This window comes from Panthera tigris, chromosome D4 (genome assembly GCF_018350195.1).
Source record: "Panthera tigris isolate Pti1 chromosome D4, P.tigris_Pti1_mat1.1, whole genome shotgun sequence".
Classification (NCBI taxonomy): domain Eukaryota; kingdom Metazoa; phylum Chordata; class Mammalia; order Carnivora; family Felidae; genus Panthera; species Panthera tigris.
Window position 1 is genome coordinate 35,505,515 of NC_056672.1, and position 26,972 is coordinate 35,532,486.

At 33.2% G+C, this 26,972-nt stretch overlaps 1 long non-coding RNA gene across 3 annotated transcripts in view; it reads right to left on the bottom strand.

The window, feature by feature from the left end:
- The window catches only part of LOC122233164, a 580,276-nt gene that overhangs the window by 456,692 nt on the left and 96,612 nt on the right, over positions 1-26,972 (bottom strand). For all 3 annotated transcript variants that reach the window (XR_006210649.1, XR_006210648.1, XR_006210650.1), the window contains exon 3: positions 2,968-3,022. This is a non-coding gene — a long non-coding RNA (uncharacterized LOC122233164). The remainder of the gene's footprint in view (positions 1-2,967; positions 3,023-26,972) is intronic.

Sequence of the window (26,972 nt, forward strand, 5' to 3'; positions counted from 1 at the left end):
AACAATCCTTTTTTCTTTTTTTTTTTTGACTAATTAATGACATTATAGCAGGGAGAGGACTAAGACCTGAGACCGTTGCCTGAAATCTAATGCTAGATTTCTATCCATACCAATGTAATCTTTGACTGATCTGCTAGACTACTTTCACAAATAGACAATGAAACAGACAAAAGGGCTGCCAGTTACAAGCCAATAATGCACGTATTCACTCAACAAATAATTTTTCTGTGTGTCAAACACTGTAATGGATATTCAGTGCTCTTACCAAACCCCATAAGGCTGGCCTATTTTGACTTTATTACATCTATAGATAAAGGTAGAGTGCTCCTTTCCTTTATCACTCAAAACTCCAACTCACCTTTTCATTACAAACATCTGGACAAAATGTCAAACTTACATTTGAGTGCGCGTGTGTGTGTGTGTGTGTGTGTGTGCGCGCGCGCGCGCGCGAGCGCGCACGCACACATAGCCTTGAGTAGCCCCTACATCAAAGTACGGTTTTCTTAAAAGTTCAGAAATAGTAATATGTATCAGTTTGGCAAAATCATCTCTAATGACAAAGGTATTGCTTTTGAGACTTTGGGAGAGATAGCCCATCTTTAGAAAGGATAAAGAAATATTTTTTTCTCTCTAAGAAAACAGAACAAAGATACAATATAAAGGGGATGCATTAGCAGATATATTGCTTGTATGGCAAATTAATATAAATACAAAGAAATACACTCTTATAGGGGCTCAGGGTCAAAAATGTAATACAAGAGAGGAAAAAGAAATCTGAAAAAAGTTTCATGCGTGTGAAATCAGCTGAGCAAAAAGAAAGCAAATTGTTCGGAGTGCAATTGCAATTACTTGAAAGATCATAGTTAGGTAACAGCAGGGTATTGGGATGATATTGTTTAGCTTCATTAATGGATGCATATGATTCCTGGAAGAAGGAGGGTTCTAAAATGAGGAGAGTGCTGTGGGTTTAAAATGGAATCCTCATTAAGAGCAGAGGTTGCCCTGTATTGTTTATCTAACACAGGGGCAGGCAGCTTTCAGGGCTCTTTCCTGCCAGTTTGGGTGTTAAAACCAAACAGCTGACCTTTAAGAAGCTAAAGGATCCAAAATTTGCATAAAGGCTTTTTCAATGTTGTTGCTCCTTAGTTATCCCAGCAAAATGCTTTAGGATAACACAGCTACTTCCTATTTGTTTATGTCACTCATGAGATGAACAAGTATCCCTTATTTTTTCCCTTCCTCTATCTGATGTGCAAATTTTAGATAAACAGGGATCCTCAAACCACCTTCAAAGTTTTCACTGAGAAAGACTTCTTTAGGATGTAATAGGGTTCCAGGATAACAACAACAACAAAAGCAACAACAACAACAACAAATAATTTTTAAAAAATTATCATGACATTTATCTTCTCCCTTACATGACAGGAATTTTTAAGGTAAATATGTAGATTGAAAAGGGATCTATTATTCACTTAACGAATATCAAGAAACAGGAAACTGAGGAAAAAATGGATATTGGATCAATGGAATTTTCTTGGTTTCTCTGAGTGAAAAATGACTTAACGAATGGTACATAAGATCAGTAATATTTGTTTCTCAAAGTTACTATAGAAATCTGAGTGATTACAGCTACTATGGAGGGGAGATATCTTAATATCTTGAACAGATAAAAATTAAGTAGGGATGCTTGCCCTCATATTTTCACACCTGCTCTTTGGTCTCTCACTTCTGATTTTTCACCCATGTAGGCCATCATAAAGCTACCACATTTTTTCCAAGGTACAGCTCTGACTATACAAACACAAATTATAACAAAAGCCCAACATCTTCAATGACTACTTAGTGCTTAAATAGTAAAATATAATTTTTTAAATCAGGTTTCAAAAAATTCTGCCAATGAATTTTAGTCCAACATTTTGAAATGTCTCACTCTTCCATATAATTTTCTATCACTTAGCCTATACCCTATTGCCAAATGTCTCCACTTATTTCAACCTCCATGTTTCTCCTATTCTCCTCTTGAAAGAAAATGAGTTTATCCAACCCCACATGTCTACATCCTATACAACTGAAAATGTCATGTACTTTGGTCAGCGTTTTCACATCCCAAGAGCTAAAAAAGCTTCCCTCTTTGAAAGGCTCGTTTCACCATATCTTGACAAGTTATCAATCTCTACCTGTAGTGTCATTATATATGTGTTGCCAATATTTTCCCACTCATTTACAGATATCATGATATCTAATGTCTTTATTGCAACAAGCTGAGAGCTGCTAGTTGGGAGTTAGTAGTAAGAGCATATCAGTCTTTTTACAGTGTCAACCCAAGCTGATCTTTCACTATTTAATTTTCTCTTAGCACCTTGAACTGTGCACTATATTATACAACTGGTTATGTCACACCAGTTGGAATTATGCACTGTTTGTGTTGATCAGTGGCTTTGTTTTCTGTGTAAATACAGAATTGTGTACTACACAAGTGGACATCTTTAAAGTCAGAGAGATTTAGATTTGCAATTAGCTCTGACATTAAATAGCTCTATGTACTTGAGCAAACTATCAACAACTTTAGAGCATTAGTTTATTACTACTGTAGGGATAAAATCGTATCTATTACAATATATTTGTGAAGGTCAAATGGAATGATTCATATTAAGCACCTTGAACATGGAAACCCTTCATATGAATGCCAGCTTTTTTCTCTTTTGCTATACCATCTCATGATCTACATTGCTTCTTCTTAAAAAGAACTCCTGTACCACACTTTCTAAGTATCCTCTAAAGTGTATACAAAATTGAATACAGGTGGCATGCAACTAATGCTAGTGACCAAATGTGGTCTAAACAGGGATATAAACAGTTTTATACAGAGTTTTCAACATCATGTCTAAAATGAGAAATCTTTCTGCAAAGCTAGAACTCAGGTCAAATAGTCTGATACCTGATTCTAGATCTACAGATACTACTTACTAGTAGTGTGACTCTGAGGCAGGTCCTTTACTTCTTTGATTCTCCATTTCGTCACCTGCAAAAATGAGGAAATTGGACTAGATCCATGATTTCTAATATGATTAACACTTGAAAATTTATTGGTTTGTTTATTCTGTAAATAAATTTTCATGGAAGTGAAAAAACAGAAGTATTAAAAGCACAATACAAAGAGGATGATACAAGGAGAAAATTGAGGACTTCCACCTTTTGGTCTCTTCCTACAGGTCAGACTAATTCTGGCTTAAATCTAGTCAAGGATTTACAGAGTATGCATGAAGAATTGTGCGGGCATACTCAGAATGTATGTGTAAAAAAATATAAGTTTTATCCATCCATCCACTGATGAACGTTTAGGTTGCTTCCATATTTCCTTGTGAATAATGCAGATATATCTTCAAGATACTGATTTCAAATCCTTTGGGATATACATCCAAAAGTGGGATTGCTGGATCATAAGGCACTTATATTTTTTGAGGAACTTCCACACTCTTTTCTATAATGGCACATTTCTAAAATTTCCATCCCAAAATGTCTGTTTACAGATGAATGGATAAAGAAAATGTGATTATACACACATAAATGCACATGCACACGTACACAACACACACACACACACACACACACACACACACACACTGGAATATGATTCAGCCTTAAAAAAAAAAAAAAAGGTAATCCTGCCATTTGTGACAACATGGATGAACCTGATTACATTAGCTCAGTGAAATAAGCTAGATGCAGAAAGACAAATACTGCATGTTGGTCTCAATTGTATGTGGAATAAAAAATGTTAAATTCATTGAAACAGAGAATAGAATGGTGGTTATCAGGGAGTGGGATATGGGAGGTGCTGGTCCAGAAATACAGTTTCATTTATGCCATATAAATACATTTTGGAAATGTAACATACAATAATGTGACTGTAGTTAACAATACTGTGCTAAAGACTTGAAATCAGCTAAAAGCATAGGTCTTAAGTGTTTCAACACAGACACACACACACACACACACACACACACACACACGCTAACTATATGAGATGATGAATATGTTAACTAACTTGATTGTGGTGAATATTACACAGTGTACACGTACTTCATATAATCAAGTTGTATACCTTAAATATATATAATTTTTAATTGTCAAAAATTAAGTCAGGTGGCCTTTTTAATTTTGTTATCGAAGGGTGAGAAATTCCAAAGTTTAAACCACTCTATATCTACTGAATATTTTCTAAAGATTTTTTGAAGCTACAAAAGTTTTGTTTATTTGTTTTGTTTTTGTTTGTTTGTTTGTTTGTTTGTTTTTTACCAAGCATGCTCCAGAACATTATTTAATTAGCTAAAAATTCCAAAGTGAAATTTGGCACTAATGCTTAAATAAATAAATAGCATGTCTTAGCTTATAAAAGGTAATACAGCTAACAAATGAGTGATCAGAAACTGATGTTTTGTGTTTTAAAGATGATACTGGATACAAAATTCATGTGGATAAGCTGGTTTTGAGCTTCAATATCACTTAGACCACAACATCAGAATAGTCAATGTACAAAAAGTATGCAAGAAATCATGCAAGAAATTAAACATGTGCTTTGGAGTCAGATAGATGGTTTTAACATTTTAACATTATAGTTCTGAGAAATGTACTTAAAGTGTATAAGCTGTAGCTTGCCTGTAAAATGCAGAATACAATATTGATCCTCCTTGTTTTTCTGTATGTTACTAAGTAATATTTGGTATAAGAAAGCACTAGCTCATATTAAGTGTCAATGAATATTAGTTCCTTTTATTTCTCCTTTTATATAGTTCCACAATATATAGGAAACATTGCCTGGCATAGAGTGTAAAGCAGTGTCAGCAACTCAACTTTTTAATGCTTTCTTTCACAGTGGTTTCTAACTCTAACCTTTTGAAGCTGTTAAAATAAAGTCAAATACTGATACTGCTGTGGCATAAGTGTATGCTAGGATCAATAAATTGTGGTTGTTGGAATAAATTGCAATTAAAGGGGTAGTACTTGATTGCTTGACAGTAGGTAGTCTTTCTGGCCCAAATAAACTCAAGTATTAGTCTGATTTACAAGCTAATTAGTATGGACTTCACAGGCATTTCATTGGGGGACCATGAGATCATATTGACTTCCGCTCACATCATGAGAGCATCCTTCAAGTTGTTCTGTGTCACTGATAGGTGACAACTTCGTGTTTACTTTGTTTATTCAAGAATACAGTTTTAATCATTTTTAATCAAGTAGAATATACAAGAAATTTACAATGTTTGCAAATAAGCACCCAAATGTCTAAACTATTTCACTATTGCCACTAGTCTCACCCTCCCATTTCTATACATTTAAGATAAAAATATACATGCATTCAAAAAATGACAAAGTCATCAATGTAGTACAAAGGATAATTATTACTGAATCTTTGAAGCAATAGAAAAATATATAGAAGCATTAATTTATAGGCTAGAAAGCCACAGGGTAGGTATTTCATAACAAATTATTTGAAAAATCCATAAAAGAGAGACAATTTTTGTCTCCAAATAAAGAAGTATGCTTATCTAAAGTATAATTCTGTTTATTCTTAATTTTCCTATTCAATGCAGTATTTTATATGATAAATTCCAACATACGCCTTTATAATTATCTAGTGAATATGGGACATTCATAGACTAAAACAGGTAATTTAAGCAATCCTTTGAGTTGTAAATTACATTAAGATACATCATGTGCTTTCCTCTACTATGTATTTACTTACTAGTGCATTTCCTGCTAGGGATTAAATACATTTTTGTTGAATGAAAAAATGACAAAAGTGCAATTCCTCAAAAATACATAAATATATATATGGTATGACTGTTTTTAAAATTAACCATCCTTTCCATTTAAATAGCTCTACCCCATATTTCTTGTAAACAAAAAAAAGCAGCAAACAAAAGTTACAAATACTTGAAAAAAATCCCTGATGCTATGTTCTCTGTTGTCCATATTTATGTTAGATATATATTTTAGGTTGCTAGTATTATATCCAGTAAATCTCACATCATACTTATTATGTTTCTGTTATTTAGTTTTCAGGTTCTGAGCCTTATTTTCCTTTCCCTAGCTCTCTTTGAAAGGCATCTTTGTGAAGGCTGAAGAAAAAAGACTAATCTATTTGTATACTGGTGAATTCTAATCACCTACTAGAGTTTCTGACTCATAAATGCCCAATCATTATTTTTTGCATAAGGAAACTGATCAAAATTAGTATTATAAATTATAAATCCTCATATTTCTGACTTTAATAGACACGTAAACATATATTTTGCTAAATTTGAGTAATCTCTTAACCACTTTTATGTATGACAATGCAAAACTATATTAAATTTAAGGAATTATACAAAAACCAGAATATCAAACTTTAGAATCGATGGTAGCATTTTAAAGAACAAAATAGTATCCTAAGATAAAAATGCTGAAATAAATGTTTCAGTGTCAAAATTAGTAGAAGCCCATGAAAGAAATTATGAAAAGACAAATTAGAAACAAAATCCATTCCCTAGCTTAGTTAATGTCATCCAAAACAAGAACTTATTCTTCTTGAATGCAAAATGTCTATAGGCCTTGTTCTCCCCAGGATTTAACACAATACCTGGCTCATTGTGAGGACTAAATTTGTGTTTTAAATGCATTAATGAATCAATCAATCAATTCCTGATTCAGAATGTCTAATAGTAAAACAGTGTATAAAATACCTGGGAAAAAAATAAAGATGAGAAAAATATTAAAATGTATAATAGAACAATTTAACTAATATGGCATAGACTACATATTCTGTGGTTTCACAAGATTTGGTATTATTCTAAGCTGCAAGTGATATTAAAATTCCAGAAAGATAAAATACATCTAAGTAGGTAGGTTTAAAACAAATTCCTTTTCCATTTTAAGTTCAGCGTCATAATATTAGAGATATTATTTGAGAGCATCTTTTCCCCCTGTCTGTAAACTGATTGGTGAGAAGGAGGACAGGAGAATCTTGCTTCCCTGTCCTTGGGTTACATTCTCTGAAGTCAACAGTAGATAAGGATGCAAAGATGTGGATCTGAAAATGAGAGGTACTGTGATTCCACAGGATGTATGTTCCTGCATAGGCCTTAGAACAACTGCTCAGCTCTGACTGATCTTGAACCTGTCAATTTATCTGATCTGATTATTAATTTGCTTGAAATCTTGTCATGGTTATAATTTTATGTGCTGCACAATTGTAATGTCATTAAGATAAAGCAAATAATTGAAAACTTGTAATTGTGAGGTAGCCTAATCTTAGGCCATGAGGAAAAGAGAATTCTCTGTCTTCACTATAACACATGTCCACACTACCAGTCTCAATTTTTCTTCTCAAGAGCCACATACACATCACTACCACACAGTTGCTTTCTGCTTCTCTTCCTTTTTCCTATTTATCTTGACACTCCACTGCCTGTCACTGGGGCTAGTCTAGACCAGTGCTGCCTTTCATGAGTATCTTTTGTTTTTCCTCTAGGCGTGTTTTTTTTTCTCTCTCAGATAACTTTTTATGAGGCAATATTAAGATCATTATGTGTTTAAGTTGCTTCATGTTTTTTCATGGCCCATTTATTTTTAGCACTATGGTCATCCATTGGGTGTACCATTGTTCATTTATCCATTCCCCTACTGAAGGGCATCTCAGGTACTTCCAAGTTTGGCAACTATGAAAAAAGCTGCTATCCATATCAATGTATGGATTTTATGTGAGCATAAGTTTCCAACTCATTGGTGTAGATAGCAAGGAACATAAGTGCTGGGTGATATTATGGTAAGAGCATGTTTAGTTTTGTAAGAAACTGCCAAACTGCCTTCTGAAATAGATGTACCATTTTGCATTTCCACCAGCAGTGAATGAGAATTCCTGTTGCTCTATATCCTCTCTAGCATTTGGTATTATCAGTATTCTGGATTTTAGCCAATCTAATAAGTGTGTAGTGGTAACTCACTGTTTGAATTTGCATTTCCCTAGTGACATATGATGTACAACATCTTTTTATATGCTTATTTGCCATCTGTATATCTTCTTTGGTGAAGTATCTGTTAAGAATCTTGTCCACTTTTTAGTAGGGCTATTTGTTTCCTTACTATTGAGTTTTAAGAGTTCTTTGTATGTTTTGAATAAGTCTCTCTAATGGGCTGTAACTTTGGAGCTCCTCCAAATTCATATGTTGAAATCCTAACCCCCAATGTGATGGTATTGGGAGGAAGGGTTTTTGGAAGGTGACTAGGTCCTGAGAATGAAGCTCTTATGAATGCTATACTTGTCCATAGTTCTCTTGCTCTCTTTCTGCCATTTGAAGATACAACCAGAAGATGGCAGTCTAGAAGAGGATCCTCACCACACACTGAATCTGTCCATATCTTGATCTTAGACTTCCTAGCCTCAGAACTCTGAGAAATAAATGTTTGTTGTTTAAGCCACCTAGTTTGCATTATTATTTTATAGTAACCTGAACTAAGACACATTCCTTTATCAGATATGTCTTTTGCAAATATCCCCATCCAGTTTGTGGCTTTTTATTCATTTTATAGTGTTTTTTGCAGAACAGGTATTTTCAGTTTTAATCAAGTCCAGCTTATCATTTGTTTTTCTATCAAGAAGGGATACTATTAGCATGGTTGTTTCACTTGTAGAGAATAAACCTGCATATCTTTAATACGATAAAGCCTTGGGGAAGAAAGAAAATATATAGTATGGGATTTGTAGATCACCAGAAGTTTACCCTGATAAAACTGGGAAATTTTTAGGATCATGTTGCTGCAATGCAATTTGGCATTCAGATGCTTTATTTTTCAAAAAATGAAAAAAAAAACAATATTAATGATGCTTTTTAAGGCAGATGGATAGGTGTACCTAGCTTGTGGTGTGGTGTAAGTTCACAAGCTATGGGATACTATGGATTAAACAATATTTTACGAGTTAATAAATAGATCTACTAAAGTAGGTGGTCAGAATAGAGTCCTCCCAACTCTGCATTTTATCATAGGGAAGATGCATGTTGAAAGCCTTATAAATTCATAAATGTTTCAGCAATTAATCAACAAGGAATTTCCTTTTATAGTCAAACACAGTCAAAGGAACTAAAAAATAACATTTAGTACCAAGTCAATTTATCTTGGAAGTAGAAATTCTAAACAATTTTGTTATCTAAAATACTGCCTTTATTTTACATTATATTTATTTTGCATGATATTCCCTGGGATGGCTCATTTGAATATGATTAAAATCAATGAATCATGTCTTATCCTGGCTCTCTGCAGTCGGCAATAATCAATCTGTTTCTCTCGGTGCCCAATTATACTTTGATAGAGATTAAGAGTCAGACACAAAACCTCTCTAAAGAAGAGAGAATAGATTTGATGAAGGAGAACTTCTTATTCATCCCTAAGAAAAGATATTGTATTGAAGCAATGAAATAATTACAGGGTGCTAAATATCTATGTTGAATTCAATCATGGCTGGGACCCTTAACTTTCAAATATGCAGTGGTATTATGGGTTAAAAGTCATCATTCATCCAAGAAATGATACTGGGAAATCAGGGGTTAACATCTTCTAGATGTTTGAATTCAAACTTCCTTGTCAAGTAGAGGATCCTTAAAATTTTATTTCACATTTGCACACAAAAAAAGTGTCTTATATTTTCCCCTTTGTTCATTAATTTATTAAGATTTTTCAGGAATGAAAATTTGAGGACCTAGGAAAATACAAAGGGACACCAAATAATTGATATGTTCACTTCCCAGATGGTAGTAGAGGTAGATGGGCTGAAAATCCAGACCTGCATAGGTGGGTCAACAACTCTCTTTAATCCATCCTGGGGCACCTGGGTAGATCAGTCAGTTAAGTGTCTGACTTCAGGTCAGGTCATGATCTCATGGTTCATGGGTTCGAGCCCCACATCAGGCTCTGTACTGACAGTTCAGAGCCTGGACCCTGCTTTGGAATCTGTGTCTCACTCTCTGTCTCTGTCTCTGTCTCTGTCTCTCTCTGCCCCTTCCCCACTTGTGCTCTGTTTCTCTCTGTCTCTCAAAAATAAATAAATGTTAAAACTTCTTTTTAAAAAATGCATCTTACTAGAAAGATTGAGTTTTGAGTCAATATTAGGTACCTGTGTTAATTTTGGAGGCATTGATAGGTAAACCCAATTTCATTAAGCCTCACTTTGAGAAGAGAATGTAGTGGAAAGAGGACATAAGGTGGGTTATTTCATCAGTCTGAGAGCTCTGCTTGAGTTCCAGTGCAACCCAGTTTTATCTCATTAACCTTGGCAGGCAGTCCTTTTTCACCTCCTTTTTGAGACTACTTAAATTGTGTTCACTAAATTTGTAAGCAAACACTGCACTAAAATCAAAACATACAAAATTACTTTATCCTATTTTACTATCAGTAGATTAGTATGATTATACAAACACTCCTGCTGATCTGAGTTCTTATTTCATAGCTGGAGGTACTTAACCCAATATTACTTTTTCATTACTTCAATTGGGCAGATTCTTATACTCAAGTTTGTTTCTGCCATTCTCATTCCTATTCTTCTTCCATCCTACCAAGTTTCATTTGACTAGGGCTGAATTAACATGATTTACATTGCTATTCAAGTAGAAATTTTACATCACCTCTGTAGATAGAGCAGTTAAGTTCCTGCATATAAAACAGACAATTGTTTTACATATAAGGTTAAAGTAATGAAATATGGATCACAAGTAGTAATAGCTATATAAGTGTGAGTATTTATAATCCCAAGATCATATGTAATTGAATGTATTGCTTGTTCAAGCATTTGAGGTCTTGTATATAAACCTTTCTCACAATCTATTAGTATTTGATTATACAATAATGACACTCTCTTATTTTTATAACTCTATTTTGTCACTATAATATTTATATTTAATGTGTTATCTAAGTGACTTAAAGTAAGTACAAAGTTTACAAAATAGGATATAACCCATATTATCCACAGAAATCTATATTAACTCTCATCTCTCTGCTTCTCTTGTAAAATATCTATAATACTTATCCTTAAATGTGGCAAAATCTTCAGATGGCTTTTGTATCATGAAAGAAAGGTTAACTTATATTCAAAAGAATTTATTAGAATTGAGTAAAATCCTCTCAAATTTGATAAGCCACACCAAGTTTGCATGTGAGGCAAGGTAATTATGGTTAATTTTTCTTCAATAAGATCCAGAAAACCTGAATCTTCACCTAACTTACCAGTTTGTTTACCTAAATCCAAAATAAAAGAATCACCAGTGAAGTAATCATTTTCAACATATTGAGCTATATTACAACTTTATATTTGAAACGCTCCCTTTTAAAAATCCCCTTTAAAAAACTCTCCCTTAAAACCAGGGTTTTGGAGGTGGAGTTGTGGTCAGGGTAATTTGTTACAGTAGTCCTAAAGTTTACACCAAAACCAGTCCCTGTGAAAAAAAAAAATTACAGTAATAGCCCGATGATAGTGATGGAACCACTAATGACAAAATCAAGTGCTTTTCTTTCCCTGTCATTTGACCATCCCAGAGCTTTTTTTACTCCACTTCCAAAGAGTACTTTTCATTCCTCAGTACTAACTGAACACTTTGTTTGTATGAGTATACTAACAATTATTTTAATTCCACTGTCTGCTATCCTCAACAATACAACAAGCTCTTACCACTCCCTTCCACATCCTTTCAGAAGAGATGATTTGGAGAGCATGGGGGATGAGTGGAAACTTCCAGAAGAATGATCCTAAAGTCATTAACAGAAAATTTCTTAAAGCATAAAAAGAAGATTAAAGAGTCAAATAACCATATGCTCTGTAAAAATCAAGACTTTTCTTTACCTCTCACAAAATGAGAACAAGCTCTTAATAGTTAAAGTCAGTGACAAATGTATGACAAAAATCATCTATCAAATACTAAATTCATTTATTTTAAACTCATGTTCAAAAAAGGAAATTTTAATCATGTGCTAGAAAATATTTTTGGTATCTTTATCTGTATTATATTGTATAATATATGTATAAATCACAACCAATAACTGTTAAAATTAAACTATTAGGACTTCTTCAAGACTTTCTCAGGAACGAATTTATTTATTTATTTATTTATTTATTTATTTATTATTAAATATCTGAATCATAAGAAAGACATGAAGAATAATAAAGTAAACTTCCATGTAGTACTTATAATTCTGCTTAAAAATAGAACTTAAGCAGTACAATTGAAACTTACTGTATTGTGTTTCCAAACTACACCATGCTCTCACCTTTTCAAGGTACTAGCCACTTAATTAATAATTATAATTTCCCTTATCTTCCTACATATACAAATACCTCTAAACTAGAAAGAGTATTGTTCAGTTGTTTTGATACTATGGAGAGGCTTAGGGTAGGCTCCCCCCAAATATGCCATTTTGGAGTATTGATTGTTTTAAATTAAAGTTACTTAAGAAACAGTACCAGGAAAACACTCTGACTCCTCCCCTGTTTTCAGAAAGTAGGAAATAAATCTCCAATATAAAAAGTACCCTCTCTGTACCAGGTAGTAAAGGGACATCATCAGAGATAAGGAATTCAGAGCTAAGGCTATATACATAAACCGTGTTACTTCCACTAATTTACTACTCCAGCCCAAATTCTGTTTTAGAATTCCTTATTAATTGAAACTCCTGAACATACATTTTTCTTTGTCCTGTCAATTCCTCACAGTTTTATGGCCTCTTTGTCTAAGAAAGTATAAAACCTGTTGCCTTGCTCATTTCCTTGGGTTTCAATTTCTTTATTGGGCCTCTGTCTATACATAATTAAATGCTGGTTCTTTTTGTTTGTCTGTTTGTTCTTGTTCATCTGTTTCATGTCAATTTAATTCTTTAGAAGAGCTAGAAGAATCTTAAGAATAGAGAAAAAAAAATTCTTCCCCAACAATTGCATATAAAGTAGCATCCTTTGTTAATAATTTAGCATTTTGCTCAGCCTTAAGCCTATGGAAATCATCTATTATGTATATTGTATTATATATGCTTACACATATATATATGTATATACACACACACACACACACACACATATATATATATTTGTACATAAATATTGATAGACATTTAAGCTGATAGGCATTAGAATATCTCCATTTTTTGACTATTAAAATGCTAATGCATGTGTATGTACATTTTTGTATGAGTATATGTGACAGTCAATCTAGTTTAGGGTAGAATTCTCTGAAGCTAGTTTAGCGTTGAATTTCCCATATTTCACAGATATTGCCTCTTATCTGTTTTATACCCTTTACAACCAAGTCTATAGATTTCCGGTGTTGACAAATGTGCACAGAATAGCTACAGTTGATTCTAATTACTCTTAAGATTTTGTCAAAAGTTTTCCTTGAATTCCTTGACTCTAAGCTATGAATTTACAAAAATATTTATTGCATTTCATTCAGCAATTGTTTTGTATCCAGTTTGCACTGGGAAGGTGACTGAAATACCTTGTCTGTCATTCTGCTGGAAGGGATCATATGAAGGTGATGAATATGAGGCTACAGCTAGTGTGACATTATGTCCTTTTCTGTCAGCTCCATTTTCATGTCATGTTTTACTGAGTGTGGGAAGTACATCCAGTAATTCTGGTAGAGGGAAGGAGGACATGAGAGGGATGTGTGCTGTGTGCTCTATGTGTGTATTAGATGTCATGGTTTTGGATGTGGTCATGATACCTTCCTCTGACCTTAACACCTATCTTATTGTTATTTGTTAGGAGCATGGTTAGGTCAGTTTAAAAAAAAAAATTCACTAAAATAGATGCACATTTTCACATGGAAGGCTTATGAATACATTATTTCTCATAATTAAATAATCCAGAATACACCAATTTTAGAATTAATTACTAATGTATATTTATACTGTAAATTTTGTTTTGGTAAGGTAGCCAAGTTGTTTTGGCAAAATAAAAATCTACAAAATTTCATCTTTGCTTTGGCATTTTCTAATCACTTGATTTGAGTTACTACAGAAAATATGAATGAGAAATCTATATTTTTTATCCTGTTTTGTAAAATTTGTTTCCCTGCTTTGTTAGGCAACACACAAAATACAAAATGCTTTCTTAGTCAAATAAATTTGGGAAATATTCAAAGTACTTAGATTTCTCAGGTTCAATAATATGCTAAAGTAAACTTCTATATTTTGAAAACATGTTTGATCATGGAATGCTTTATTAACAATAGAGAGCTTATAGGACTAGTGTTCTATAGATCATTCTTTGGGAAAGGCATATGTATTTCAACACTTTAAATACAGAAGTTATAGAAAATGAGAGAAACTCTCTATGGTATGCCTAATTTAGCTAATATGCAGATTTGAGATACTAAAATATAGGTTAATATTGTCAGTAGAAGATTACTAATTATACTTACTAAGCTAAAATCTAAAGTGATATTAGATAATACATTCAGGTGTGCGCTGGAAATGGTGTGGACACCTTCAAGAAAGATATTGCTGTTCACTGGATATATTCACATCTCAAGTTATTAATTCATTTGATTTCTTTTTGACTTTCAACGCAAGGGATCTTTAAAGAAAAACTACTTTATTACTTTTCAGATTTTGTTTATTTATTTGAACCAAGCTTATACCTGGCCAGAGGCTAGTGCAGCTTCCTAGAAATCTATTAATGCATTTTGGAATATCACCAGCAGGAACTAGAGTGGCAGAGACAGTGTCTCCCAGGAATTGTCTGTTTTATGCCAGCCAGGCCAAAAATCAGCCAGATGACTTAACCATAAGGGAGCCCAGAAGATTCCCTGCACAAAATGTCTCTCACATGCCGTTTTACTCAAAATGCCATTTTAATGTGATGATGAATAATACATGAGTAATTAGTAGTCCTGTAGAGATGTATGTATGTATGTATGTAAGTATGTATGTATGTATTGTTAAAAAGGCTCCATGCCCAATGTAGGGCTTCAAGTCACAAACTCAAGATCAAGAGTCTCATGTTCTACCAACTGAATCATACACATGCCCCAAGATTTAGGCTTTTAAAAAGTTCACACACCTCTTATTCATTCAGTCATCACAATAAAACTATAAAGGTATTTAATATTCCCATTTTATAGATAAGGAAAGGCATCTCAAAAAAATACATAACTACTCTAACACATTCTACAGAGAATGCCATATGCCTTATTACCCTAAATATTATTTTTCTTTAAATTCTGGGTAGTTTCTATAAGATGATTATTTCCCAATGTTACAGCTCATATACTCATAAAAATATTTTGAAGTATACAGGCAAAAATATTTTGAAGTATACCAATACTTGTATATTACTGATTTATAAATCTCATAATATACTACTACACTGTAACAGTGTTTACATATTAAAAAAACTAAAAACACCACCAAAATTAAGAAAAAAATACCTAACAAGTATTACAGAAACAAATTCTATATTTTCCTCCTAACCCCCAGTAGATCATCTTATGTATGCCTTCACTGTATACCACTCACTTCTGAGAACACTGCTTTAAGCAGTTGTACACATTTAAGTTTTTGTGTGTTTGATTTAACTATCACAAAATAAAATTTTGGGAAACTCTACCAGCAGTATCTTCAGGAGGAATCATCCTTAATGAAAATTGGCAGTGTTATATAGAAAGAATTCTAGTGTCCAATGGCCTGATCTCAAACCTTGTTCTTAGTTGCTATACGGCCTTGAGCAAATTATTTAGCCTTTTTGCTTCGTTCCTGTAAAACATGGATTAATAAGATTAATATCTACATCATGGAGTTGTGAGGATTAAATCAGCTGACGGAATATGTCATTAAACAAAATAGCCCATACAAAGTGCTTAAAGCAGAACTTAGCACATGTAAGTGCTGCAAACATATTGATTACTATCAAAGTGTTATTACATTATTTTGTAACAGTAGGAAAGAGGAAATTGTTTTTAAATAATTAAAAAATGCCTACTATGCACAAAGAGCTGACATAGTCACTGAGTGTATACGAAGATAAAATATAAGTTCCTTGATATTAAAATAACTTGCAATCATGAAGACAGCCATGAGATCATTGGGGACATTTCCATTAATCAGAGGCTAGTATTTAGTGCTTCATTGTATTACCTAAAGATAAATTTTTAAAGTGTATTAGAAAGATAGTTCCATGTAAAAACTATTGACACAGCAATATTGACCACATTGACCCAATAACTTAATGATGCATGTTCAAATGCTCTATAGTCAGTAGCCTCAACTACAGTGCTCAAGACTTGGATGGGAAAAACCTCATTAGAAAGCTAGCGTATAAAATTCAAGAAAGCAATATATAGGGAAGAGGACAAAAGAGAATGGTGAGATCAGGAAATTCCACATGATGAATTAACAGGTTTGTCTTCATTAAAAGGTCATATCTTTGGTCAGAAATTCTTCAATAAGAAAAATCAACTACATTTAATCATGCAAAGTGAAATAAATACAATTCATGGTAAACCTATTTGTGAATAAAAACAGCAAATAAATAATGCACTAGTTTTAATTATTTTTACAATCTCCTCCTTGGAGGCAATTAGAATTTCATTGATTACTGATACGATCTTTAAGTATTTTAACATCAAATTAAAGAGAGTGGAGTCATGTTTACTTTATTTTGGCACACTTTAGTGTATAAAACTTAGTTAATAGCTGCGATGTCTGTGGGTTAATTTTGAAAGATCTGTGTATTAGCTTGTTCAATATAGCAATCTAACTGAAAAATGTTAGGTTTTAAAATATAAAAAAATGTTAAAATTCTTATAATATCATATAATTGATTTGATTATTATATTCCATCATTGGTATGGTATATACTATCTTAAGTGCACGTAGTACATAATAATTCTTTAATCTGAAATTTTATTTACTAATTTAATTGCATTTTGTGCTCAATAGAATTAATTGTTCATTTCTTTAACAGTAGGCTATGTCATTAAATATAGTTGTCCACTAAAAGTATGTATTTTTGAACTTCATTAAGTAATGCACTTTCCTATCATGGAGAATATTGTTTTCTATAAAAGTATTGTGCTGAATTTGTAACTTCCAAGATTGGGGGTTGATATATGCTATGCAGATACTTAGGTCTCTTACAAACTCACACTTTGCCATGGGGAATCACATCATTGTTACTGAAAAGTGTTTGGTTAAGATATGGTTTTGTTGCCCATATGTGTACACTTTTATAAATCTAGTACTTAATATCAACATAATGCCAAAGAAAGGGTATTTTTTCTAAAATTAGAATTTCTTAGGTATATTTATATCATTTTATCTGGCTTTAACATTTGAACATTCATTGTTCAGCCACCCTTTCTACATAAATCAAAGTAGAAATGTTCAGTGTCAGAAAGATTATGGGTGAATATTGTTTTCTACTATTGTGTTAAGGTACATGTACATTTTCTTATATTTCATTTTTAATCAAAGTAGTATATATACAATTAAAAATAAAGTAATAAAAAAAGCTTATGATAAGAACAAAAAAATTACTTTCCTCCTCTTTATTTCTCCAGTTTTGCTCCCCAGAGGTAAATGTTATTATTATGTCCCTAAACAGTTTCTTCTGCTAGCTTCCTAAGTAAGTATGTATTTTAAATAAGGCCCAGAAAGCATTTTGTACCTTTTATATTTTGGAGAATGTTAAAATTAAAATACACATAAACTTTTCAGTAACAAGAAGATTATGGCACAAATTATTAATCTTTTTTTTAAAATTTATTTCTGGAAGCAAGGAAGAAAAGCAGTATTAACCAGCAGTGTGATGGGTTGAACATAAATCTCCAAAATATCTGTTTTTATGATTAAAAATAATTGTGTGTGCTGCAGCGAACTGAGTTTTGCAGTGTAATTAAACATATTTAACATATATTAACTCTATAAGTAATTTGCATAAATTATTCTGCTTAACAATTTTAGTGCACACCAGGGGATACTGTGATTTTTATCAATGTACTCTATTAACTAAATGGATAATGATATCATTTTAAAAGTTGAGATATAATTACAAGCCCCTAGAATCTCTGAATGAAGGGTGTTACAGGCTATTGAAATAGTTTGCTGGAATGATAGACAGAATTGCATACGCTGTTTTGAAAGTTGAATTTGAACCTCTATACCTAATCTTCTGACAAATAACAACTATATATTTATTTATATTTTCTCAATGTTCCTTTTCAGATTTATTAGTTCATATGCTAGGTTTTTACTCTGAGAAGTACTATTATGCATATAGTTCTACATAATTATCATAATAATTTACCTTAATTGAAAATATGGATAAACATTCAATTTTATGACCTATGTGGCAAACTCGAGGCCAGGAACTTGAGTTCTGATTCTGGATTTGTCACTAAGAGACGAGTGACTCAGAGCAATTTCCCTCATCAATGTTGGCTTCAGTTTCTTTGCCTATCAAATGTGATGGATTTGGTTGGACTCATATTAAAATTCAAAGAGGCTCCTTCAAGTACTTCACATAATCAATCACAATCACACTCAATCATCTTTATTTGTGATTCTATTTATTTTACTAAATCAGTACATAGTATAGGCACTTGATTACCTAGAAAGGAGACTTTTATCCACTTCGCATTTTACCTTTTCCTTGGCTCACTCTATCTTTCCGTCCCTTACACCCTGCAAAAGCAAAGCCTTGGGAAAGGTATAGAAATGTCTTTACAGTCCAGACAGGATGGGAGAGAAATAACTACATAACAAGCACCACCTGCTCCCTTGTTTCAACCATGCCAAGAAAAAAGTGTAGATTAAAAATTTTCAAACACTTTGGTTTTTGACCACTTTACACTCAACAATTATTGAGGACCCCCCAAAAATTCCATTTACATGGTTTTCATTTAATGATAATTATGGTATTATAAATTAAAACTAAGCAATGAAAACACTTATTTTGTTAAATATTTAAAATAATCTCTATTAATATTAATCTAAAAACACTTTTCATTAAAAAACTTTATTTTTCAAGCCAAAAAATAAAAAAGGTGCGAAGAGTAACATTATTTTGCATCTTTAAAAAATCTCCATAATATCTGACGTAATGGTGGATAGGTAGATTCTCATGCCTGTTTCCAATTCATTATGAAATCATATGTCAGAAGAATTGAAAAAGGAAGCAACTCCCTAGTGTCACAAAAATACTTTGACCTCTCAGATTTTCCATAGGAGTTTCACCTCCAGACCACATTTTGAGATCTGTTAGTTGTTGTAAACATAGGTATGGGGATATTATACGAAATGCTGTGCTTTGACTAGCACAGTACTTAGATGGGAGTGGAGCAGGAGATATGGGGGTTGGTTGACCAAGCCCAGACAACCGTGAACTTGTATGCCATTGTGTATATTATACACCTTGGTTTATATGATTCTTTAAGTTCTTGATTTCAAACAGAGGTTACTTCAGAAACATTCCAAATGTTTGAAGAATTAGTAAGGAATGTGAATTAACTGAAAGAAATCTTATTTCCACTTGTACAAGAAGAAAAAAAAATGCCTATGAATAGAAACACTATTTTGATTGCTTAGATGGTTTCACCAGTTTTGTTATGTTTTGATCATTACACTATTAAAAAAAAAGTCATCACTTGGAAAGATTTCACTAAAACACATGTGAAAATTAGAAAAGAAACCAAAGTAAGCAAGAATTAACTTCCTGCTCATTTACCAACAAAGTTGACCAATAGGAAAGCTGAGATTAAAGACTAAGATCTTGGGGATATGAGCAAAGTTCAAAGTGAATTAGATGGCCATGCAAACTTTCTCTCCAACTGTGCAAAATGCAGGAACCAGACAAGGGTTTAGAATTCAGTATCTTCTTATCCAGGTTTCCAGTCCAGGATAGACTATAGAAGCTCGTCTTCTCCACCAGAATCTAGTTAGCATGTACTTCAGTTTAATTCAAGTACTTCAGAATTCATTCATAGCTTATTTTGGTTTTTGGTTGTTTGTTTGTTTGTTTGGTTGGTTGGTTGGTTGTTTTCACACACTGTCCACATGTTCCAAAACTAAAGCTAATTTCTCAAAACTCATATTCAGGGAAGAGAAATGTATCACTAATAACTTTTCACTGACAACAATAATCTCTCACCCTTACATAGTGCTTCCAAAATTCCAAGCACTGCCTTGAATATGTTCTGTATACAAAGCTCATTAATCTCACAACAATGTCCTGATGTAGACACTATTATTTCCCCCATTTTTCAGATGAGGAAACTGAAGAACACAAAGGTTGAGTGTTTTGCCTAAAGTCAGGGAGTCAGGATTTGAAGCCACGCAACCTGGACCCAGAATCTGAGCAAGAACTAAGTAGCAACTAAATCTATAAAAACTGAATATATAAAATTTTTTCAGGAAAAAATTCACATGTGTCAAGAAGCCCACTTCTTTCTTTCTTCCTTTCTTCCTTTTTTCCTTTCTCTCTTTTTTAGTTTTTTTAAAATTTTATTTATTTTGAGACACAGCACACAAGCTCCAGTCTGTCATCCCAGAGCCCGATGTGGGGCTTGAACCCATGAACCACTTCTTTCTTTCTTCCTTTATTACTTTTTTCCTTTCTCTCTTTTTTATTTTTTATTTTTTTTAATTTTATTTATTTTGAGAGACAACACACAAGCTCCAATCTGTCATCCCAGAGCCCGACGTGGGGCTTGAATCCATAAACCATGAAATCATGACCTGAGCTGAAATCAAGAGTAGGATGCTTAACGTACTGAGCCGCCCAGGTACCCCCAAAAAGCCTACTTCTTTAAATTATTGCTCTGGGTTTGTTTGTTTGTTTGTTTGTTTGTTTGTTTGTTTTAGAGAGAGAGAGAGAGAGAGAGAGAGAGAGAGAGAGGCAGAGTATGAGCAGAGGAGGGGCAGAGAGAGAGGGAGAGAGACAATCCCAAGCATGCTAACAGCATGGAGCCTGAAGTGGGGCTCGATTTTATGAACCGTGAGATTATGATCAGAGCTGAAACCAAGATCTGGATGTTTAATTGACTGAGCCACCCAGGAGACCCTAAATTCTTGTTCTTAAATAAGAATTTCTTGTGGATCACTTGGACCTCAGTATAATATTAACACTTCAGTATAAAGAATTTTCTCTATTTTCTTCACCACTGTATCTTTAGAACCCAGAACAGTAATTTGCACAGAATAGGCTTCTAATAAATACTTGTGGGAAAAAAATAAATGTAATGATTATAGTTATAAAGTGGGTTTATTTCAGAAATTCAGTGTAGTGGAGCTAGAGGGAGGGTCGTTTGGTTTGTTTTTATTCTCCCACAGTTCTATTTATTGTCAATCTGTTACTGATTACCAGGTGTCTATTATTCAGTCATTTTCAAATTTAATTTTTATAAAATCTCTTGGGAATCCTGTTAAAATGCCGATTGTGATTTAGAGGGACTGACATGAAGCCTGAGCATCTGCACTTCTAAAAAGCTTCTAGGTCAGGACAAGTCTTTGCTCTAAAGACCACTCTTTGAATATCAGAGTCTTTAGGTGTGACATTCAGATTTCAGTAATAAAATTGACTTAAAAGTCAAAACAAGTAACAGAGAATATAAACATTATGAGTATCATGATTCTATTTTTTACATACTATCCTTCTCATTTATACTGTTGCCATTATTTTAGGACAAACTGAAAAGTGACATTTTTCACTGCTGCAGGAATGATAGTCACATAGAATGTCAAATTCTTCAAGTTTCATTCAGGGACATGCTGTGACACTTTGTTTGGATATCTCCAACTGTCAATGTTTTTCCTACGACCTTTCCTATGAATTAAACACAAATAAACACATATTTAAAAATTTGAAAAAGTGAGCTATCTTACAGCTAAGATTAAATGGAAAAATGCAGAGGGGTGCCTGGGTGGCTCAGTTGGTTAAGCGTCTGACTTCAGTTCAGGTCATGATCTCACTGTTCATGATTTTGAGCCCCGTGTCAGGCTCTGTGCTAACAGGTTGGAGCCTGGAGCCTGCTTTGGATTCTGTGTCTTCCTGTATTTCTGCCCCTTTCCCACTCGTGTTGTCTCTCTCTCAAAAATAAATAAACATTAAAAACATAAATGGAAAAATGCAGAAACATCCACATCAACATTTCTTGGATTCATTCATCATTCCAGGATTTAAATAGCTAACAAATGTCAAAATAAACCAATGAAAAAGTGATACATTATATTTTTGCAATGATAAGGTCAAGCTTGATTCCCTTCATTTCATACATGTAGACAGAGGCAATGGGAAACTATTAAAGTAATCATTATTTACTTAGCAAACACTTTTATTGCATTTAATTTGTTCCAGATACTATTCCAATTGTTATATAAATATTAACTTGCTCAAAATGCATAACATCCCAACAGATAAGTACTATTATTATTATCTCCATTCTACAGATGATAAAACCAAGGCCCAGCAAAATTAAATATATTCCCAAGATCTGTCTATTTTAATGGAGTAACCAGGATTTGAAACCAGGCAGTCTGGCCTCAGAAGCTGTGCTCTCAACCACTGTCCAATACTGCCTCCCTCTATGAATTTCTAAGGGAAATATATACTTGAGATTTCCAAAGACTTGAAAAATTATAACCAATTATATTTTTGATTAACCTCAAGAATCAAACTTCTTTCAGTAACTTACAGTGTCACAAACAGAACAGTGGCAAATAAATACTTAATTAAGATGTAGAATGATTAAGGCTTTAAGAACACCAAGGGAGGCGAGGCATGGCAGAGGCAAAGAAGGACTTGGAGGAATAAGTTCTCGGTCTAAGCAGAGGTGAGACAAAGAGAGTGTTAAGTTATTTGTGTGAATTGTATCAGAGAGGGTGATGAGGATAAGGGCTGATTCTTGACAGACTGCCTAAAGGAAGGATGATGGGGAAAATTTCATGGTAGACATTACCCACTATCTACACAGTGAGCCTTACCCTCCCATCAGTATTGCATTTTTTTTACTACAGATTTAAAGAGAAAAATAAGTAAAAAATGCCTATCTCTTGTAATCCTCTGCCCCATTTCCCACTTTTTACCATATTTTCTTGCTTTCAAATCGCATTTGATTTTCTACATGTAAGATGTATTCCTGGCTGGGATATTATTGATCTAAAGTAAAGCTGAAGCCTGTTGCTTTCTAGGGTCAAAATACTACACAGAAATGTTTCTTCTCCTGAAGTCTTATGTTGGCTAATGATGTTACCATCTGCTCATTAATATAATTAAGAACCTCAAAGACAATCCCAACAATGCTGTCTTGTTTTTCCACATTATATTTAATCGTTCACAAACTAATATTAATAGTACCTCATCATAGGACATCAGCTGAAGTCCTCAGCATCTCTCCTTTGGACTACTGGAGTACCCTCCAAGCTTCTCATGATTTTCACTTCTACAATTATTTTTTAATACTCTCATTGGACTTCTTTTTCTAAAGCATATATAGACAGTCTCATGACTTGCCAGTTTAAAGACCTACGTCATCCACTCTCTGCTTATAGATTTAAGCTCAAACTACTTAGTGAGGTATATAAAGCCATTTCTAATTTAACCCCACTACTTTTCCAGCCACAGTCACAACTATTTCTTTCCCACATAAGCTTCTTACTTTAACAATGTCATTAAAATCTTTTTAATGTATACTTTCTCTTCTGTCAAGAATGTTCCTGTCCACATCTGTAACTTGAAAATTTTTATTCATCCTCCAAAACGAAGTCTTTCATAGCATTCTTCTATTTCCTCAACAAGAATAAAGTTTATTACTCAGAATTCTTATGTACTTGAGTGTATTTTGTATGAGATGCTCTAAATTATGGGCTTCTTGAAGGTAAGAAAATCTCTCACAGTTTTTGGCATACAGGGGAAGCTCAGTAAACATTTACTAAAAAAAATGGGGAAAATGGGCTTAACCAATACTTTTACATTAATAATTCATTAATAATTCATGGCATGATTTTGGATATATTTAAATAATAAGTGAAGAATTAATAACATTCATAATATTAATTAGTGCATGGCATTTGGTCTCACACACACTTATATCAATGATTTCCTTTCATATAAAAAAGGATGCTATGTGTAGTTAGCAGAACAACGGAGGTAAAAATATGTAAACAGTCTCAAAAATACCAAGCATATCCTCTGCTCTATTCCCATAGTCATGCCTACGGAGAGAAAAGAATAATCTGAATAGTCAAATGCAAGTTGGTGTAAATTGTTCAGTGCCAAAAAAAACGAAAGCCATTCTTGTTGAGTTCAACATGGATTTCATTATCAGGAATGTGCTAAAAAAACTGACACCACTGTGGTCCTTCTGTAGGTGGTTTGTCTCACATATGGGAGGCTCAACTTTGGTAGAATTATGTTGTAATGCTACTGATACATGATTCTAGGATTTATGCTTCCCCATGCCATCTGTAGGTACAGGTGGTTCCTACTTTGTGCTATAATCTCTTTCTGGAAACTCAACTGGAGAGAAAGCAGTAGCAAACAGATTATTTTCACCACATTCACATTAACAGCCATGTATATTTAGATTTCAAAGCTTATATACGGCTCATTTAAGTGACGAACTTTGCAGTTATCATTTCCACCTCTAGATGGTGATGCAGTGCTAGCTTGATATTTGCACTACAACTCACTTTGTGGGAATTCCACACTGTTCTCCAGGGTAGCCAGAAACTGTGGAACAAGCACCCCATTTCAGACTAAGTGGAAGAAGATCTAGTAGTCATGTATCTTAAAAGTGAACAAAATAGAGAGCTGTGGAGTAGATTAGTGAATGGCTATGTTTCACACCGAATAGTGTTGTTACTGATATGTGCTGAGACAACATAAAATTGCCATATGTTATACGTTTGATATTTTAATAATTATAAGAATTTTCTAAAATACTCGAAAGTAAAGTCAGTGATATAATCAAACTCCATATATTCTTAACTCAGCTCAAGCAATGACCTATGTTGTTCTCATTTGTTACCACATACACGCAACACGTTCTGATGCCACATATATGAATGCATTAAAACCTCATATTTTTTCTTAACAAAATAGCTTTATGAAAAAATTCTGACTTGACATTAACCTTTGAAGGGAAGGCTAAAGTTGTAGTGATTAATAAGAAACAAGAGGGTAGCTTACTGGACCCATCTGTTAACTTGCGTAGGTGGGTTCACTTTGCTGTAATTCCTCTAGTTATAGTCTTATAAAACATGTACTTTTCTGTCTGCATATTGTATTTACAAGAAAGGGAAAGCAAAACAAAAAGATAAGCAGGAAAGACCACAGGCCTTATAAATACTGGCTCTTAACAGATATAGGTTTAGATTATGGAGTAGTTCCTCCCTATTGACAACTGGAATCAGGCAGAGTAATGATGGAAAATTTTAACTAACCTGCAAAGTTTAGGGAGGAATTAAAAAGTAAATTCAACTGTGCCAAAGCATTATAAAGAGATCCTTGATGTTGTTACATCAGGAAAGTTCTTAAAGTTTTAGAAAGTCATCATCTTGATCTGGGAGCTAAGTGGGAGATACCATAATAATAAGAAGAAAGGGAAGGCTGACCCATTAATCTACACCTTTATCTACTGCAGTGTCCTCTGAGCCAGCCACGGCCATCGGGGTGGTATGCATCTTTATGGGGATAAGAACCACAATTACTTCACTGAACTGGAAATTATGGAATCCTTGTCTTTTGGAAATCCACCAGGAGAATAAGTAATAAACCAGTGGAAAAATAAAAGTATAATCAATAGTAAAGTAGGAAGAGATAAAGATATATGAATAGAAACCAAAGAGGAAAATTAGCAAGTAGGGAAAGCAGAGTATATAAAAGCTTTTCTCACTTAACCCAGAAGGCTTCCTTTACTACTCATTGATTGTCCTCCTCTAAACATCTAGAGTGTTCAAAGTGTTATTTTATGTCAAGAAATGTATAATAGGGTGCAGAAAGTACCTGCTTTAAACTCAGACAGATTTTGGTTAGAACTTGAGGAAAATACTTAACTCCTTTGTTGTAGTTCACCTATGTGTAAAATGAGGTAAAGAATATCTGAATTTCAGGGATATTTTGATTATTAAAGATAAGATATAAAAGATATAATATGAGCACAAAGTTAGTGATCAATTAGTAGTCATCATTATAAACATTATAATTTTTATTAAGACATAGTACATATTATTATTAGATTTGTTAATATTGTATCCGTATCAGAAATAAGTCTAGGTAATAACAGGTGTTAATGGATACTTGTTAGCTTGATGGATAAATATGGTGTGAGTGCAAGCAAAATTAGCCTTGGGACAGCTTATTTTGCCTTTGTCACATAATACGAAGTCTTCTCTAAAATATTTAAGATAAAAAAATGTGATTTTTCTTCTACATACAGTCTTTCTATTAGTGTACATGACTAATAATGGCTCATTTTAGAATATACTAATAATGAAGGAAAGTAAATATAATACAAAATTATGTCATATGACTCACAGGTAGCAGATGCTACACCTTCAAATATTTAGTGGAGACTCGGATACAAACTGCATCTGGATACAATGACGGATATATATAGCCCAGTTTCCCCTTTACTTCTTTTCTAAGTTCAGCTACTAAAACGAAATAACACATGATTGACAACAAACATCATCTCTTGCCTTTCTCAGAAATAAATTCAATCCAATAGATTTTGTTTAAACTGATGAATTAGAGGTACTTCTATGAAAGCAATGTGGTTAATATAATATGGTGTTAACATAGGATAGAGACACATTAGAAAGAATAAAAAGTGTTGTAATTGAGTAGTGTTAAGGAACTTTGCTACCTTAGAGTTAGAAAGTAATCACTAGATATCCATTTCACTTATAGGGAGGAACTGAAAAAACTAATCTTTATGCAGACATATGGTCAAGTTAAT